Source organism: Bombina bombina, chromosome 3 (assembly GCF_027579735.1).
Source record: "Bombina bombina isolate aBomBom1 chromosome 3, aBomBom1.pri, whole genome shotgun sequence".
In the NCBI taxonomy this organism is placed as follows: domain Eukaryota; kingdom Metazoa; phylum Chordata; class Amphibia; order Anura; family Bombinatoridae; genus Bombina; species Bombina bombina.
In genome coordinates, this window is record NC_069501.1 from 490,492,694 (window position 1) to 490,513,680 (window position 20,987).

A 20,987-nucleotide genomic window follows, 5' to 3' on the forward strand; every position below is an offset into this window, starting at 1 on the left:
AGTTGTTTGATATTAAATGCTCTATCTGAATCATGAAAGAAAGATTTTGGGCCAGGTTACAAGTATAGCGATATCAGGATTTTGCGTTCGTTTTTGCAGGTTATATTGCGCTGGTATTACAAGTTGAAAGTAAACACGATCGCTTGAATGAAGTTATCGCTCGTCGGGTTAGTGCATCCTCAGAACTCTGGTTAACTGTTTTGCAAAACACAAAAGTGTCAAAAAACACATGAAAAATACATTACACAGTACACTTACACTCAATAAAAACACCATCTTATCAAAATTATTTAAAAAAAAATATTGCACAAAAAAAGCAATAAGGGCTCAAAGATATGAAATGTCAGGTGTCAGAGAAAAAAAGGCAGGCAAAGGGCTTTAACATTGAGATACATACATATACATGTCCAAAGATGTGTATATACAGTGTATATATATATATATATATATATATATATATATATATATATATATATATATATATATATATATATATATATATATATATGTATATATATTTATATTTATAAATGTCTATATATGTACAAATGTATTAATGTATTTATATGTGTATATATGTATTTACAGACATATATACAAATATCAACACATAAATACATATGTATACATATCTAAAGTTATAAGTGTTCAAAAATATAAGGTTTCAGGTGTTTGAAAACAAAAAAGGGCTGCAAAGGGCTTTAATATATATATGCATACATGCGCATGTTTAAATATGTATTTGTATCTACAGCAGGGCTCAAAATTTGAGGTTGTAAGCTACTAACGAGGCCAAAATGTTACTCGCCTTTTCTGATCCTACCCACTAACTGTCCACACCACACCCACTACTCAAACCCCTCCTTGCATATGTTTAGCCATTGTGAAACACATTATTGTGCAGTCATTTTTAATATTTTTTTATTTTATACCTTAGCAAATTAAATAATGCTTCATATAGAAATAGATTAAACAAAAATAAGTGCAATTTCAACATCATTCGTGGTTCTAGGTAAAACAACAGCTGGATAGAAATAGGAAGTTGTTGAACTGAGAAAACACAGAGTCCTGACAGTCATGGAAGGTCATATCAGACCTGGAGATATTCTTTTAATAATTATCATCTCTCCCTTAACCATCTTTCTCCCTCCTCTTTTCAATCTCTCTTTTTCCCCTCTCCCTTATCTCTCAGGCCACATATTCTCTTTACACTCTTTCTTTCCCTTTCTGATATCTTTTTACACTTTTTTTTTCTCCACTCTCTTGTAAAGCTATCTTATTCTCAACTTTTACTTTTCCTCTCCAATCTTTCTCTCTCTGCCCCGTTTACCCTCTCAGAAGTAACAATAAAAGCACTAATGTTGTTCCTACAGCTCTAGAGGAATAACATATCCTTGCCCTAGTATAGATAATATCCTTTCAGGTAATATTTTTCCTTCTTAATATGAGGAGAGTCCACGTCATCATTCCTTACTGTTGGGAAAAACTGAACCTGGCCACCAGGAGGAGGCAAAGACACCCCAGCCAAAGGCTTAAATACTCCCCCCCCTACTTCCCTCATATCCCAATCATTCTTTGCCTTTCGTCACAGGAGGTTGGCAGAGAAGTGTCAGAAGATTCGGAGTAGTTCCTTATGAAGGGTATCTACCCTTCGAAATGGGACTGGAGAGCATTGACGAATGTCAGAGTCTGGAGATGCAGGGAGCGTCTTTCTGCAAACCCATCCAGACTCGTATTGACAGCTCCTAAGCAATCAGTGTTGACGAGTTTCACTGCCTGCTTCCATCACTCAAGTCCATGTCAGGAGAGATGCTACAAGACTGTCAAACTTGAGAGACTGTGTTTCTGTTCCACGGCATAGATTCCGGTTAGATTGTTTCATTTTTATACACATATGATAACACAAGAAGACAGGGTCACAGTGTGGCTCCTTTAATCTGTATGGAATCAAGGGTTAATATCTCCAAAGGGGGATTATTGAACAGGGGGAATTAATTACATAATTTATTTTATTATGATTATGCTGCGATATGTGTGAGATGAGGCTCAGGTAGATGTTGGAAGGTACAGGTTTTACTTTAGTTTTTGGAAGCTGTGCAGTCTGTAAGGCTTGGCACGCTTTTTTCCTATAGCAGGGGCGGTCCTGCATTGCGCTCCATGTGACCGGGTGTGGTTACACTGATTTCCTCTTTCCTGACAGTGCGGTTTACCAGAGAAGAAGCGGTTTCTCTGTTTGACCTGGGTCATAGGAGGTGGTGAGTGCCCCAGCCATTGGGGGTATAAAGGTGCCATTTTTTTATCTTATTATCTATAGTCTGCTTTATAAGGGCAAGTTATTTAAGGGCAAGTTATGGAGGATTCAGATGCGTTAGAGGGTACTCCCTCTTTACCTAAATCTAATACCTATTATATTGTGAGGAGGCCACAGTATACCCACCTGCTCAATTATGTTCCACATACCTTGATGAAGTTATAATTTCAAAGAAAGTTAATATGTTTGATGCCACTGAGCTGTCCACCTCTGAGGAGTCTCCATCCTGTGAGGTGCGCACCCTACAGTCATCTCCTAATACACATGCAGTTCCCGTAGTACTCCTAATCCTTCATCTGGAGGGGTCTTTTTACTGCCAGACTTTACTAAGCAGTTACAAACGGCAGTGTCTGCAGCCTGTAGTGCTTTACCTTGCCCTGCTAAGCGCAAGCAAAAGGTTAAATATTGCTATCCTTCCCAGGGGTCTTCTACTAGCTTATTGGATTTATCTGATACAAGATTATCCAATGATGAAGGCACCTCTGATACTTCAGAGGGTTCTCTTTCTGGGTCGGACTCTGCTGCCTCTAGGCCTCCAGCTGCAGGGGAACCAGATTTTAGATTTAGGATTGAGCATTTACGCTTTCTGTTGAAGGAAGTTTTGGATACGTTAGAGGTTCCAGAGCCCAAATTGCCTGAGGAAACTTTGATTCCTAAATTAGATAAGGTTTACAAGGGCAGGGTTGTTCCACAAACTTTCCTGGTTCCCGTAAAGATGGTGAATATTACTAAGAATGAATGGGAAAGAGATTCTATTGGAGTTGTGGGGGTCCATCCCTAAGGTGGATGGCGCTATCTCCTGCTTGCTAAATGCACTACTATCCCGCTTGGCTGTTGCTGCGGTTGCTGGAGCGGCTACCTACTGGTGCGACTTAAAGTTACTAAGGATTTTAGGCAAACTTCTTCCTTGTTTGTTATCTACTCTGGAAAGCGTAAGGGTCTGAAAGCTTCTTCGACTTCCTTATGTTTTTGGTTGAGGAGTGTTATACACTTAGCTTACAAGTCAGCGGGACTTAGACCTCCTTAGAGGATTACGGCTCATTCCACTAGAGTGGTGGCTTCCTCTTGGGCCTTTAAGAACTAGGTCTCTATGGATCAGATCTGTAAGGCAGCTTATACACTTTTTCAAAATTTTACAAATTTTACGTTTTTGCTTCGGCTGAAGCTGCTTTTGGGAGAAAGGTTTTGCAGGCTGTGGTGCCCTCAGATTAGGGTACGCTTCTCTTTTACCCCTCCCATTATCATTCAGTGTCCTCTAGAGCTTGGGTATAGTTTTCCCAACAGTAAGGAAAGATGCAGTGGACTCTCCTCATTAAGAAGGAAAACATAAATTATGCTTACCTGATAATTTCATTTCCTTCTGTATGAGAAAAGTTCACAGTCCCCGCCCGTATACTCCGATGGGCGGACCAAAATTTGTTTTTCTCTTCAGGCACCATTTATACCCTGATATTTCTCCTACTGTTCCTTGTTCCTCTGGCAGAATGACTGGGGGATGAGGGAAGTGGGAGTGGTATTTAAGCCTTTGACTGGGGTGTCTTTGCCTCCTCCTGGTGGCCAGGTTCAGTTTTCCACAACAATAATGAATGCTGTGGACTCTCCTCATATAGAAAGAAATTAAATTATCATGTAAGCATAATTTATGTTTTTCCACATAGCCCAAAATGTCTTTTTGTCAATGCTGAAATAGGAGCGTACATTTTGCAAATGTGCTTACTTTGCTACTTACAACACGCCACCAGACTTCGGACTGTGATGAATGTTGATTCATCATTCACTCACTAACTTTCACTCGCCACCATTAAATAACCACTCGCCAATGGTTAGTAAAGAGTGGAAATTTTGAGCCCTGATATACAGTATAAATAGATAGATATGTATAAATGTGTGTACATATTTATTTAATTATTTATGTGTTTTACTGTACATTTGCTATACATATTAAACATTTCAAAGTTCACTTACAGAAAAATATCCTTTTTATTGTAAATACATATATATATATATATATATATATATATATATATATATATATATATATATATATATATATATATGTATCTGTATATACCTATACCTGTATATCTATTCCTATAGATATATAGGTATAGATATATGTTTTACATTAACAGTATCAGGGATAAATATATATATATATATATATATATATATAACATAGGAATGTAAAATATGCATTTTGTGCATTGGGTTTCGCAATTTAGATTTAACGTGGTCGGATAACCACACATGAAAACGTAGTAATCTTAAGGCGCGTTATTGAAATATTTAATGTTAAATATTAAAAAATATTATTTAAAATTATTAGGCTTACTGTAAAAAATATAGATATTCTTTTTTTGTTTATTTTTTTTATTAATTTTACAAAAAGAAACACACATGTCAACAAACATGTTTGCAATATTAGAATAACATAAAGCCAGATTGGATATTAACATTCTATACATATAGTGCAAAGTATGTGTTATTACAAGTGGCAAGTGAAATTGAATTTCAATAATGTTAAACTTCTGAATTTTCTTCTAAACAGGTACAGAAATTCACAAAAAAATAAGAAAACTTACAGAGGACAAGTGAAGAAGAGAATGAGAGGGTGAAAGAAGAAGGTTGGGGAGACAGGGTGCTCCATAACTAGGGATGGACGAATGAATTACTGGCAGCTAACTGAACATATCTAGTAAGCCAATCGCAAGAGACAAATGTGTGCAGGCACCAATCAGCAGCTAGCTCCCACTAGTGTAGAATATGTGCGTATTCTTTTTCAACAAGTGATACCAAGAGAACAAAGCACATTTGAAAATATAAGTGATTTTAAAAGTGTCTTAAGATAACATGCTCTATTTGAATCAGGCAAGGTTAATTTTGACTCCCCTATCCCTTTAATGAATGCCAAAGAGCCCCTTATATTCCCTGCCGTGGTTATTAAATCTCCTAAAAAAATTGCAGGAAAAGAAATCAGTGTTAAAGAGGATTGGAGGGTACAGCTTAATGTCAATTAAAAGATTGTATTATTTGTCAAAAGTTTAATAAATATATCATAAAAGGGGGGCTTCTGAGCCACAGCCATAGTAGGTCTTAACATGGAGCAGCCATGAAGATTTTCTTAATCTATAGACTGTCTCATTTTTCTTACTCCAGAAGCTCAGGCAGTTCCATTACTTACCGTCACTGCCCCTAAAAGGGTCTATGGTCTCTACAGGAAGGCAAAGAAGCAGATTTTCCTTTGAAGTGTTGCTAAGAGACACCATAAAATGCCTGCAGTCAGTTTACTGCCCATGCTAAGTAGAGAACTTTTGATGCAAAATAATGTGACAATAGAACTTTTTATCATGGTAGAACACTTAGGCCTAGATTTGGAGTTTGGCGTTAGCCGTGAAAACCAGCGTTAGAGGCTCCTAACGCTGGTTTTAGGCTACCGCCGGTATTTGGAGTCAGTGATTAAAGGGTCTAACGCTCACTTTTCAGCCGCGACTTTTCCATACCGCAGATCCCCTTACGTCAATTGCGTATCCTATCTTTTCAATGGGATCTTCCTAACGCCGGTATTTAGAGTCGTTTCTGAAGTGAGCGTTAGAGCTCTAACGACAAAACTCCAGCCGCAGGAAAATAGCAGTAGTTAAGAGCTTTCTGGGCTAACGCCGGTTCATAAAGCTCTTAACTACTGTACCCTAAAGTACACTAACACCCATAAACTACCTATGTACCCCTAAACCGAGGTCCCCCCACATCGCCGCCACTCGATTAAATTTTTTTAACCCCTAATCTGCCGACCGCCACCTACGTTATACTTATGTACCCCTAATCTGCTGCCCCTAACCCCGCCGACCCCTGTATTACATTTATTAACCCCTAACCTGCCCCCCACAATGTCGCCGCCAGCTACTTAAAATAATTAACCCCTAATCTTCCGACCGCAAAGCGCCGCCACCTACGTTATCCCTATGTACCCCTAATCTGCTGCCCCTAACACCGCCGACCCCTATATTATATTTATTAACCCCTAATCTGCCCCCCTCAACGTCGCCGACACCTGCCTACACTTATTAACCCCTAATCTGCCGAGCGGACCTGAGCGCTACTATAATAAAGTTATTAACCCCTAACCCGCCTCACTAACCCTATAATAAATAGTATTAACCCCTAATCTGCCCTTCCCAACATCGCCGACACCTAACTTCAATTATTAACCCCTAATCTGCCGACCGGAGCTCATCGCTACTATAATAAATGGATTAACCCCTAAAGCTAAGTCTAACCCTAACACTAACACCCCCCTAAATTAAATATAATTTAAATCTAACGAAATAAATTAACTCTTATTAAATTAATTATTCCTATTTAAAGCTAAATACTTACCTGTAAAATACATCCTAATATAGCTACACTATAAATTATAATTATATTATAGCTATTTTAGGATTAATATTTATTTTACAGGCAACTTGGTAATTATTTTAACCAGGTACAATAGCTATTTAATAGTTACCTAGTTAAAATAATAACAAATTTACCTGTAAAATAAATCCTAACCTAAAATATAATTAAACCTAACACTACCCTATCAATAAATTAATTAAATAAACTACCTACAATTACCTACAATTAACCTAACACTACACTATCAATAAATTAATTAAACACAATTCCTACAAATAAATACAATTAAATAAACTAGCTAAAGTACAAAAAATAAAAAAGAACTAAGTTACAAAAAATAAAAAAATATTTACAAACATAAGAAAAATATTACAACAATTTTAAACTAATTACACCTACTCTAAGCCCCCTAATAAAATAACAAAGCCCCCCAAAATAAAAAATTCCCTACCCTATTCTAAATTAAAAAAGGTAAAAGCTCTTTTACCTTACCAGCCCTGAACAGGGCCCTTTGCGGGGCATGCCCCAAGAATTTCAGCTCTTTTGCCTGTAAAAAAAAAACATACAATACCCCCCCCCCCAACATTACAACCCACCACCCACATACCCCTAATCTAACCCAAACCCCCCTTAAATAAACCTAACACTAAGCCCCTGAAGATCTTCCTACCTTGTCTTCACCATCCAGGTTCACCGATCCGTCCTGAAGAGCTCCTCCGATGTCCTGATCCAAGCCCAAGCGGGGGGCTGAAGAGGTCCATGATCCGGTCAAAGTCTTCATCCAAGCGGGGCAGAAGAGGATCTTCCATCCGATTGAAGTCTTCATCCAAGCAGCATCCATCCGGAGCGAAGCGGCAGGATCCTGAAGACCTCCAGCGCGGAACATCCATCCGGCCCGACGACTGAACGACGAATGACTGTTCCTTTAAGGGACGTCATCCAAAATGGCGTCCCTCGAATTCCGATTGGCTGATAGGATTCTATCAGCCAATCGGAATTAAGGTAGGAATTTTCTGATTGGCTGATGGAATCAGCCAATCAGAATCAAGTTCAATCCGATTGGCTGATCCGATCAGCCAATCAGATTGAGCTCGCATTCTATTGGCTGATCGGAACAGCCAATAGAATGCGAGCTCAATATGATTGGCTGATTGGATCAGCCAATCGAATTGAACTTGATTCTGATTGGCTGATTCCATCAGCCAATCAGAAAATTCCTACCTTAATTCCGATTGGCTGATAGAATCCTATCAGCCAATCGGAATTCGAGGGACGCCATCTCGGATGACGTCCCTTAAAGGAACAGTTATTCGTCGTTCAGTCGTCGGGCCGGATGGATGTTCCGCGCTGGAGGTCTTCAGGATCCTGCCGCTTCGCTCCGGATGGATGCTGCTTGGATGAAGACTTCAATCGGATGGAAGATCCTCTTCTGCCCCGCTTGGATGAAGACTTTGACCGGATCATGGACCTCTTCAGCCCCCCGCTTGGGCTTGGATCAGGACATCGGAGGAGCTCTTCAGGACGGATCGGTGAACCTGGATGGTGAAGACAAGGTAGGAAGATCTTCAGGGGCTTAGTGTTAGGTTTATTTAAGGGGGGTTTGGGTTAGATTAGGGGTATGTGGGTGGTGGGTTGTAATGTTGGGGGGGGGTATTGTATGTTTTTTTTTACAGGCAAAAGAGCTGAAATTCTTGGGGCATGCCCCGCAAAGGGCCCTGTTCAGGGCTGGTAAGGTAAAAGAGCTTTTACCTTTTTTAATTTAGAATAGGGTAGGGAATTTTTTATTTTGGGGGGCTTTGTTATTTTATTAGGGGGCTTAGAGTAGGTGTAATTAGTTTAAAATTGTTGTAATATTTTTCTTATGTTTGTAAATATTTTTTTATTTTTTGTAACTTAGTTCTTTTTTATTTTTTGTACTTTAGCTAGTTTATTTAATTGTATTTATTTGTAGGAATTGTGTTTAATTAATTTATTGATAGTGTAGTGTTAGGTTAATTGTAGGTAATTGTAGGTAGTTTATTTAATTAATTTATTGATATGGTAGTGTTAGGTTTAATTATATCTTAGGTTAGGATTTATTTTACAGGTAAATTTGTTATTATTTTAACTAGGTAACTATTAAATAGTTCTTAACTATTTAATAGTTATTGTACCTGGTTAAAATAATTACAAAGTTGCCTGTAAAATAAATATTAATCCTAAAATAGCTATAATATAATTATAATTTCTATTGTAGCTATATTAGGATTTATTTTACAGGTAAGTATTTAGCTTTAAATAGGAATAATTAATTTAATAAGAGTTAATTTATTTCGTTAGATGTAAATTATATTTAAGTTAGGGGGGTGTTAGTGTTAGGGTTAGACTTAGCTTTAGGGGTTAATCCATTTATTATAGTAGCGATGAGCTCCGGTCGTCAGATTAGGGGTTAATAATTGAAGTTAGGTGTCGGCGATGTTAGGGAGGGCAGATTAGGGGTTAATACTATTTATGATAGGGTTAGTGAGGCGGATTAGGGGTTAATAACTTTATTATAGTAGCGCTCAGGTCCGCTCAGCAGATTAGGGGTTAATAAGTGTAGGCAGGTGTCGGCGACGTTGTGGGGGGCAGATTAGGGGTTAATAAATATAATATAGGGGTCGGCGGGGTTAGGGGCAGCAGATTAGGGGTACATAGGGATAACGTAGGTTGCGGCGGTTTACGGAGCGGCAGATTAGGGGTTAATAATAATATGCAGGGGTCAGCGATAGCGGGGGCGGCAGATTAGGGGTTAATAAGTGTAAGGTTAGGGGTGTTTAGACTCGGGGTACATGTTAGGGTGTTAAGTGCAGACGTAGGAAGTGTTTCCCCATAGGAAACAATGGGGCTGCGTTAGGAGCTGAACGCTGCTTTTTTGCAGGTGTTAGGTTATTTTTCAGCTCAAACAGCCCCATTGTTTCCTATGGGGATATCGTGCACGAGCACGTTTTTGAGGCTGGCCGCGTCCGTAAGCAACTCTGGTATCGAGAGTTGCATTTGCGGTAAAAATGCTCTACGCTCCTTTTTTGGAGCCTAACGCAGCATTTGTTTGAACTCTCGATACCAGAGTTAAATTTATGGTGCGGCCAGAAAAAAGCCTGCGGAGCGTTAACAGCCCTTCTACCGCCAAACTCCAAATCTAGGCCCTATTTAGCTGCAAGCAGTAGCTACACTGTGAATTTGAAAGTGCTCATTTGTAAAAAACAAAATAAATGTTTGCTGTTTTTCAACCCAATCTGTTTCTTTTTATGTTTACTTTGATTTAACTTTTTTTTAAATAAAGGACCACTGTTTCATATCCCTTTAATTGCTCTATTATAGAGGTGTCTGCCTCCTACTATACCCCCTCCCCATGAGAATTACTAAAATCTTCATCAGTTGCGGTGTCAGTACTTCGATACCTGTTTTTTACATTGAGAGGGCACATTGTTACTTACTGGCTTCTCAGGATGGTGTTTATTATCGGTTTCCCACACTTACATTCAGTCATATAAATAACATTCCTGTCTGTAATCTGATCCCTAATCTTATATTTAAACCCTGTTACATTATAATAAAATACCTGGTTCTTAGATCTGCACGTACACGTTTTGCATGCATAACAAGGAACACAATCTCTGACATCATTGCCTAATAAATCCTTGCCTACTCTCTTCTTATTCCTCGATTTGGTTGGTGCCAAATTATTATTATTTTTTGCTTCCCTATATATAATTTGTGGTATATTTGGCAGCAGTTCCCCTATTATTTCTTCTGTTTTTAACACAGACCAATGCTTTCTCATTATCTCTAACAGTGAAGTCTTAGCATTATATTGAATGATAAAGAATACACAATATTTTCCTTCTGATGCCTTATTCTTCTTTCCGTTAGTCCCTATTATTAATGTTGACGAGTCTAAATTGGCCACCTTTGGTTTAACTAACTTCACTGTTTCTACAATATTACCTCTTTCTATAAATGTATTTTTCCAAAGTTCTGACTGTTGAATATAATCATCTAATTAAAGGGATATGGACCCCTAAATATTTTCTTTCATGATTCAGATAAAGCATGCCATTTTATGCAACTTTCTAATTTACTCATAAATGTAGCCACCAATCAGCAAGCTCTACCCAGGGCGTGGAGCCAAAAATGGGCTTACACTCCTGCCTTTTCAAATAAAGATACCAAGAGAACAAAGAAAAGTTGATAACATAGGTGTAAATTAGAAAGCTGTTTAAAATAGCATGCTCTATCACAGTGTTTCCCAACCGCGGTCCTCAAGTACCCCCAACAGTCCTGGTTTTCATTATAGCTGAACTAGAGCACAGGTGAAATAATCAGCTGATGGATGAGAGCAGGTTAGTAACCATGGTTACTGATCAGCTGATTACTTCACCTGTGCACTGGTACAGCTATAATGAAAACCAGGACTGTTGGGGGTACTTGAGGACCGCGGTTGGGAAACACTGTGATGTGATCATGGGTTTCAGTTCCCTTTTAATTACAATTCTTTATCATTTTCATCATCTAACATTTTGGTATGTTCTTCCACAATAGAAGATGACAACTCATGTTGTGAATAAACTTATTGGTATCAATATATTTTAAATAAGTTCTAGTATTTAAATACATTCCTTCTCTATATATCTTTAAATCCAAGAATGCAATCCATTCTTTACTTGTCTCATAAGTAAAGTTAAGATTTAATTAATTATTATTCATACTCTCCATAAAGCTTTACTCCCTTTCCCTAACACTAAAATGTAATCTATAGAGCATTTATAGGTGACCAGATTTGCTCCATATATGCTTGAATATAAAAATTAATATTCCCAGATACCCATAAAAAAATTAGCATGGCCAGAAGCAAATCTGGTCCCTATCGCTGTACCACATTTCTGATTATAAAATGTATTTTTAACTGAAAAATAATTATGTTTCAATAATTATGTTTCAAAACATCCTTATTTAGATAGAATTCAGCTGCCAGGGCCGGCCTGGGAATAAAAAGCAGCCCTGGAAAAATATGAAGACCAGTCCTATTTTCCGTTGAGTCGGTAGAATTCACAGGCCCCTTTTTTCTTAAAGATGATTACTGAGATACTCCTTCCCCAATATTTTTTTCAAAATTAAATTATATTACTTTGCATTAAATAAAAATGCCCAATTGTTGTTATATAAGCACCCTACAAAACAATTGCAGCCATTAATCTCCCCTTTAAAGTGTAGCTTCCCAGCCCCAACTGCTGCAGCCCACCGGGAAATCTCCTGGTATCCTGGTAGGCCAATCCGGCCCTGTCAGCTGCCATTAGACCATCCCTATGTATGATACATTAGACATCTAGTGCTTGAACAGCTGAATAAATTGGTTCTTTAAACATAGTGTGCCATATGACTTAAAGGGACATGAAACCCATTTTATTTCATGATTCGGATAGAGCATGTAATTTTAAATATCTTTCCAATTTACTTCTATTATCTCATTTGCTTCAATTTCTTGGTATTCTTTGTTGAAGAAACAGCAATGTACATGGATGAGCCAATAACAGGAGGAACATATGTGCAGCCAGCAATCAGCAGCTCCCGAGCCTACCTAGGTATCCTTTACAGCAAAGGATATCAAGGTAACAAAAAAAATGAGATAATAGAAGTAAACTGGAAAGTTGTTTAACATTGCTTGCTCTATCTGAATCATGAAAGAAAAATATGTGTTTCATGTCCCTTTAAATTCACACAGAGAGAAGCACACTCTCAGGAGCGAACAACTGACTCAAAAACTTGTTAACTTGTTCTAAGGCGATTTACCATTTGGGTGCAGCTTCTTTTAGCCCAGTGATGCTTTTCACAGAGTAGAACTTTCCTGTAGAATATCAGTCTGATCCTGCCTATTACAGTCAGTCAAGCTCTGAAATACCAGGCAATTCCTCTCTTAACAAGGAACACGGCAACCCCAGACAATTGTTTTGGCCTTCATTGGGCCTCATCAGTGAAGTGTCTTAAATTCAGCTATAAATAAATTAACATAGGATGGGGACATATTAGACCCCATCGCTGTACCCATCAATTGGAGATCATAATGTGTTTCAAAATTAAAAATGATTCATTATTAAACACATTTCAAACATTTGCAGAATAATATCGGTGGGCCAATATATGGGAATCTGGCTAATAATTAGGATATGGCACTCATGCCCTCTTCATAGAGGATGACTGTATAAAAGCTCGTACCATCCAATGTAACCAAAAGACCACTATCTTGTACATTATTACATTCCTTTAACAAAGCAATAAATGCATGTTATGAACTAGTGGTTGCAACAAATAATTGATGTAAGTAGTTATTGGCTGTAAAAGGGAATCTACTGCTGAGACTATAAGACGGCCCGGTAGTGCTTCCAAACCTTTATGCACCATGGGAAGTGTATAAAATATCGGTACTTTTGGATAGTCTACTGTAAGATACTCATATAAATATTATTATCCAACTAATATCCTATATCTGTTTAGGATAACTGTCTATTCTCATAATTATTTTGTTGGATCTATAAACAGTTTTCAATATATTGAATCATCCCCCAATTGGTCTAAAGCCTCATCAGAATAATAACTATAGTCCAATAAAACAAATTAACCACCCTTATCAGCTCTCTAAATTACTATACTTGCATCTTAAGACAAACTCTTTAATAACTCCCTTTCTTTCCGCGATAAGTTATTACAAGTCACCATATTACTTCGATATTGACGCTTTCATATCATTTTTAAGAAGTTGGCAAAAAGTTTGTATTTTAATTGCTGCTTATAAGGTCAAATTAGCTTTTCTTTCAAAAGCTAATATCCACATTAGCATGGTGTCCAAATTTGATTATTTTTTTATGAAAAAAAGTTTTTATTGATTTTTTTTAACATTTTACAAATAACAAATAAGTCAATCCATATTACAGCCTCAGTCATTTTACAAATCTTCTCGCTATCATCTGGTATGACCACATTTGCATAACATGTATAAGAATACACTCAACACCAACTATTTTATGGCATCAACATTTCAAAAACATTTCAGAGCTCCACGTAGTACCCCCCGTGGGAGGGGACCCAGCCAAAATAAAAACTTGTGTATGTCTTGGTCAATTTGTCTGAGATCTCAGTCCCTGCCTCGGGTAAAAGTGGATTCGACTAAGGAAGGGGAAAGGGAAGTGTGTTGTGACCCACCCAGACAAGCTGAGCAGGAGCGGAGGAGGCAGGGGCCGTGATTGTGACCCCCTTCATAGCTCTATTTATCTCTATTGTCTGTTTCTGGCCTCAGAATACATTATCCAGGGGTCCCATATCAGCAAAAACTGCTCCTTATTACCTATAATATCTGCCGAAGCGCTGCTCATTTGATAATAATAATCTACCTTATTCCTGATTATCAAAAATGAGGGAATCACCGTTCTCCAATACCTTGCAATGACCAACTTAGTTATAGTGCAAATCAATGCCACTAATTTATTAGCTTTTGAATTCAGGCCTGGGAGAGGCTCATGCAATAGTGCCTGAGTAGGGGTTAAATTAATCTGCCTATCCATAATTTCGCTTACAAGTGCCGATGTTTGGGACCATATATGGGAAACATGGCAACAATGCCACCACATGTAGGCATATGTCCCACTTTCAGTTCAGCCGCACAAACAATTTGTGTTAGCATTTGCCTTATGTATTCTTGACGGATGGAAGTACCATCTAAACGCTACTTTGATAAAATTTTCCTTCAAATGAGCACAAATAGAGAAAGAGGTACCAGACTTCAAAGTGTCACACCACCTTTCTGCGGACCAGGTAAAGTTAAATTCTGATTCCCATTTTACCATAAACGGTAATTTACTCAACTTTGGTGGAGTATTGAACTCAATATATAAAATAGAAATCGCCCCTCTTGTCCGTCCAGTGGCTAAACAAAGTCTCTCTAAATAGGTGCTAGTGGCTAATTTATTGTGTCCTAGAACCTCGTCTACTCTCGCTCTTAGTTGGAGGTAATGGAACCAACTCGCTTTTTCTTGCCTATTGAGTTCCCCATATTGGTGAAACGTGATCAGCTTGGTTCCTCTAAGGGTATCTGCAATTCGATATAAGGCTTTATTTGCCCATTTCTCTTGTGTAACCTGGTCATAATTAGTAGATAATGTTACCAATGGGGTCGCCTTCGACCCCCTCGGTATCAAAGAATATTTGGATGTCAGTGTCTCCCACAATGTCAATGTGTGTGATATAGTAATAAAACTTCTCCAGTTAGGGGGTCTATCCTTTTTAGTAGTCATCCAAATTTGATTTTTAATTGCAGATAATATACCATTATTATATGTGTATGTATGATCAGGTTTAAAAAATAGCACATAAAATGTGAAAAAAGTATTTTTTTTACTCCTGACTCAATAAATAATAGTTTGTAATTTTATTTTTCTAAGCTCTATCATTGAAACCTGTGTGGATAAATATTTGTAGTAGGTAACCTGTCTGAAATAAGCAAAAATGAATAACATTTCACTGTTTTTCTCCACTGTTTTATTGCAAGCATGTCAATTTGATATATGATCAAAAACAGCATCTTAGAATTTACTGTACTGTTTTCAGCAATTAAACAGTTCTATCCACCTGAGAAATTAAATTGGGGTACACAAAGCACACATTGGCAAAAAGTACACCCCTTGGTGCATCAAATGAGGGGCTACAAATATTTCTAGCATGAACTTGGGGTGCACAGCAATTAATGGAATAAGTTGCATTGCTTAAAAAAATAATTCTAAGCAAAGAGCCATATTCCACTTATTATTACATTGCCTGTTTTTGTGCTAGCAATACATGTAGCCCCTCATTTAATGCGCCAAAGGGTGTACTTTCCAAAAATGTGTACTTTATTTCATGTATCTTAGTTTCCCAGGTTTCTACAGCTGTCTGATTGCAGACATAACCCATAAAAGTAGAAAGCCTATTTTTTTTAGACGATTTCAAGATTGCGATCTCTGCAATTAAACAGTTCTAGCCACTTGGAAATGTAAAATATGGTACACACATTTGTAGAAAGTACACCCTTTGGCGCATCAAATGAGGGGCTACATGTATCTCAAGCACATAATTGTGGTGCGCAACAATTAATGGAATATGGTGCTTTGCATAAAAAATATGTATATATTTTTTTTTAGCAAAGTGCCATATTCCACCTATTATTACATTGTCTATTTTTGTGCTAGCAATACATGTGGCCCCTCATTTGATGCGGCTTGGTGTGTACTTAGCTTTTATACCATATGCATCATCAGTGAAGGAATCAGAGTCTGGGTTCATAGAGAACTCAGCTGCTACCTCAGGACTGATACATTTAGCCATAATTTTCTTTACAAAATAAATACATATTTTTAAAGGAATTATGTCGCTAGAAAATATGTATTTTTTTATTGCAAAAAATAAGCTTCTTTGCATTAAAAATACAGAAGTTTTGAAAGCTGGAGAGAGCTGCGTAAAGAGGGTGTTTTACTAATCTTCCACACACGCTAAAAGACTGATTTTATTATTTTTAAATAGCATTCCTTAACCATTAATTAATTTGTAACCACATTATCCAGGTGATCATGGGATTAAAACTATAATATCGTTCCGTATTGTAAAAGGGAATGCAACATTTCTCAGCTAGGTGATTACTGCAGTAACGCTGGTTACCACGGTGATCATTTAGCTATAATACATAAACTAATATTTATTTTTCAAAAACAAGTTTATTTTTATAAAATGTATCTTGCTCTTTATGTATGTGCCTTTAGAGCCCCCCAAATCCTTTTTTTTAACTTTTTAAAAATATTTTTTTAACTTTATTTTTTATTATACACTCCATATACCTTTGGAAAGGGTAGGTCTTGGGGGTCTATAGCTGCTTAGATGCCTGAGATACAGGCTTCTAAGCAGCATGCCCCCATCTCCCTATAACTGACAATTGACAGATTTAAATAAAGTTGAGCGGTGTTCAGCGTATTTAAGTTTTGTGCTGCCCTAGGCACTTAAAATTCTGCTGCCCCCCCCCCCCAAGGTTTTAGGCCTTTTTTCCCATTAATATTTTTTTGGGTCAGTGTGTAAAATATAAAAAAAGTTCATAGCAATTCCAAAGAAAATGGGCTAGCAAAACACTTGCATACAGGTGAGTTGAGGGAGGGAGGGACGGAGAAAGGGAAAGAAGGGAGAGAGGTAGGGAGGGAAAGAAGAATACACTTTGAAACAATCACTGCCCTTTACATGCAACAACATATAGTAATTACCATCATTCAATTAATGAAACTTTTTAAGTGTCTGTTTACTATTTATTCGGGGTGTTCCTGAATGCAGAGAAAGCTATTAGTAGCTAACATATATTAGCGCTGAGAGTTTATGATTAGACATCACAAGCTGATCTAAGCAGTGCACAGACGCACCCAGTCCTGCAATAAGCACTGCGCTCGCAGACCCACCACAGCTAACAAGAGGAGGAAGCATATCGGCATAAGGTCTTCTCCTCCAGTCTCACCTTGTAAGCATATTCCCGGCAAGTATCTCACCAAGAACGCTTCCACTGCAATAATGCCAGCGGCTCTAAATGAAGCAACGGTTTAAAGGACCACTGCCTGTTAAGAGCGACCAAAATCAGCGCATGTGCCTTGTCTTCTCTGTAAAAGCCTGCACTTTATCGCTCACTGTACTGTGTGCTGGCTTTTAGAGAGAGGATAGGGCAGATGTGCTGCCCCTCCCAAATCTGCTGCCCTAGGCACCGGCCTTGTTGGCCTAGGCCATAATACGCCTGATGTCATCACGTCATAGTCGTCATTGGGCGTGACGTCACCGCGTGAAACATGAAGCCCCATCGATGCCTGTCATTATACATGCCAGACCTCCATCAAGGTGGTTGAGTGCTAGGGGTAGGTATATAAAACGCAAAAATGTCATGATTCAGATAGAACATACAATTTTAAACAACTTTCCTATTTACTTCTATTATCAAATTGTCTTTATTTTCTTGTTATCCTTTGTTGAAAAGCAGGAAGGTAAGTTCAGGAGTGTGCATATGCCTGTAGTACTTTATGGCAGCGGTTTGCAGCAATGTCAAACATTTGCACAAGCACTAGATGTCAGCACTATTTCCTGTCATGTAATGCTTCAGACATGTGTACTCTACCTACCTAGGTATCTCTTCAACAAAGAATAACATGAGAAGTAAGCAAATTTGATAATAAAACTTTTTTTAAATTGTATTCCTTACCTGAATCTTTAAAGAAAAATGTTGGGCTTCATGTCCCTTTAAATGTCAAAATTATCCATGTATTGAGATGGTACTAAAGAGAGAAATGTTTGTAAAAGTGTCCTTTAATTTTTGATCGACTACTCCTTGGGGTCAATTTATTATTGGCCGAATTGGGCCAATTCATCCTGTTTCCGCGCGAGCCTTCAGACTCACTGGAAACAGGAGTTAAGAAGCAGCGGTCTATAGACCGCTGCTCCTTAACTCATACGCTACCTCTACCTATACAATCGGGCTGACTGACACCCCCTGCTAGCGGCCGATTGGCCGCGAATCTGCAGGGGGTGGTATTGCACAAACAGTTCACTAGAACTGCTTGTGCAATGCTGAATACGGACAGCATATGCTGTCCGCATTCAGCGATGTCTGTCGGACATGATCCGCTACAGTGTATCATGTCCGCCAGACTTGACTAATAGATGTTTCCAATTGAACATGCAGTATGCTCTAGGGATTGTCTGAATCTGACCCAGAACCAGTGTAGCATGGTTCTTAACATACAACAAAATGCCCACAAACAGTAATTGCAGGGGCGCCACGTGAAGATAACAAGATATATATTAGAATGTAATATGTACTAAAACAAATTTCATATGTTAGTCCAACAAAGAAAATAATTCACATGTCAAAGGGAACTCAGGCAGCTCTTCCTCAGAAGTCAGGACTTTTATCAATGGTATCCTAGAAAGTAAATAGCATAAGGCGCCTCATAGTGTTACCATTTCTTAATTAGAACAAACAGTAAGTAGGGAATAGCAAAAAAAACACTCACATTTAGGAGTGCACCAAACAGTGCTAGTAGTGCAAACCGGATCTAACAAATGCCTGAATTACACAGCAAATTAGAAGCCAACCTCACATTTTCAAATGATAAAATTAAAGGGATAGTAAAGATTAAAAATTGTTATCGTTGCTCTGCTGACTGCCTCCTTATCTCAGATCTTTTAACAGACTTGCAATTAGTGCTGACTCTTAAATAACTTCATGTGCATGAGCACAAAGTTATCTATATAAAACACATTAACTAACGCCCTCTGGCTGTGAAAAACTGTCAAATGCATTCAGATTAGAGGCGGCCTTCAAGGGCTTAAAAATTAGCATATGTGCCTACCTAAGTTTAGCTTTCAACTAAGAATACCAAGAGAACAAAGCAAATTTGATAATAAAAGTAAATAAGAAAGTTGTTTAAAATTACATGCCCTTTCTGAATCATGAAAGTTTAATTTAGACTTTACTATTCCTTTAAATGAAATAAATAAACATAGCAGAGTTTTCCTCAAAGTCACAAACTTTATCAACAAATCAATAAAGTATGCATTAATTTGCTTGGTCATTGATATATAGGGGGGTAGTTATCAACGTGTCTACTTTTCCTGCCTTCGCCGGCCCAATACGCCCGCCTAAGCTCGCCTCACATCGCCACCGCGGACCTGCAAAAATTCTCCTAAGTTATCAAAAAAGCTGTAAAAAAACCGCGCACCAAGTACGGGGCGATGAGCAGTAGACTGTGAGAGTTATCACTCATCCGATCTCGCTGCTCTTCGGCTTGCTAGCCTGTCACTAAGCACCCACACTATACTACACTGTTCTACCCCCTATAACGGCGCCCCCGGAGCCTCCCGCAACTGAATAAAGTTACTAACCCCTAAACCGCCGCTCCTAGACACTGCCGCAACTCTGATAAATGTATTAACCCCTAAACCGCCGCTCCTGGACCCCGCCGCAACTCTTATAAATGTATTAACCCCTAAACCGCCGCTCCTAGACCCCGCCGCAACTCTTATAAATGTATTAACCCCTAAACCGCCGCTCCTAGACCCTGCCGCAACTCTGATAAATGTATTAACCCCTAAACCGCCGCTCCCGGACACCGCTGCCACCTACATTATACCTAGTAACCCCTATCCTGCCCCCCCTATACCGTCGCCCTCTATAATAAAGTTATTAACCCCTATCCTGCTGATCCCGCACCTCGCCGCAACTAAATAAATAGTTTAACCCCTAAACCGCCGCTCCCAGACCCTGCCGCAACCTATATTAAATTTATTAACCCCTAATCTGCCCCCCCACTACACCGTCGCCACCTATAATAAATTTATTAACCCCTATCCTGCCCCCCACTACACCGCCGCCACTGTAATAAAATTATTAACCCTTAAACCTAAGTCTAACACTAACCCTAACACCCCCCCTAACTTAAATATTAATTAAATAAATCTAAATAATATTTCTATTATGAACTAAATTAATCCTATTTAAAACTAAATACTTACCTTTAAAATAAACCCTAATATAGCTACAATATAAATAATAATTACATTGTAGCTATCTTAGGATTTATTTTTATTTTACAGGTAACTTTCAATTTATTTTAACTAGGTACAATAGCTATTAAATAGTTATTAACTATTTAATAGCTTACCTAGCTAAAATAAAGAGAAATTAACCTGTAAAATAAAAACTAACCTAAGTTACAATTACACCTAACACTACACTATACTTTAATAAATTATTCCTATTTAAAACTAAATACTTACCTGTAAAATAAACCCTAAGATAGCTACAATGTCATTAATAATCACATTGTATCTATTTTAGGATTTATATTTATTCTACAGGTAACTTTGTATTTATTTTAGCTAGTTAGAATAGTTATTAAATAGTTATTAACTATTTAATAACTACCTAGCTAAAAGAAATACAAAATTACCTGTAAAATAAATCCTAACCTAAGTTACAATTAAACCTAACACTACACTATCATTAAATTAATTAAATAAATTAACTACAAAGAACTACAATTAAATACAATTACATAAACTAACTAAAGTACAAAAATAAAAAAAGCTAAGTTACAAAAAATAAAAAAAATAAGTTACAAACATTTTAAAAATATTACAACAATTTTAAGCTACTTACACCTAATCTAAGCCCCCTAAAAAAATAATAAACCCCCCCAAAATAAAAAAATGCCCTACC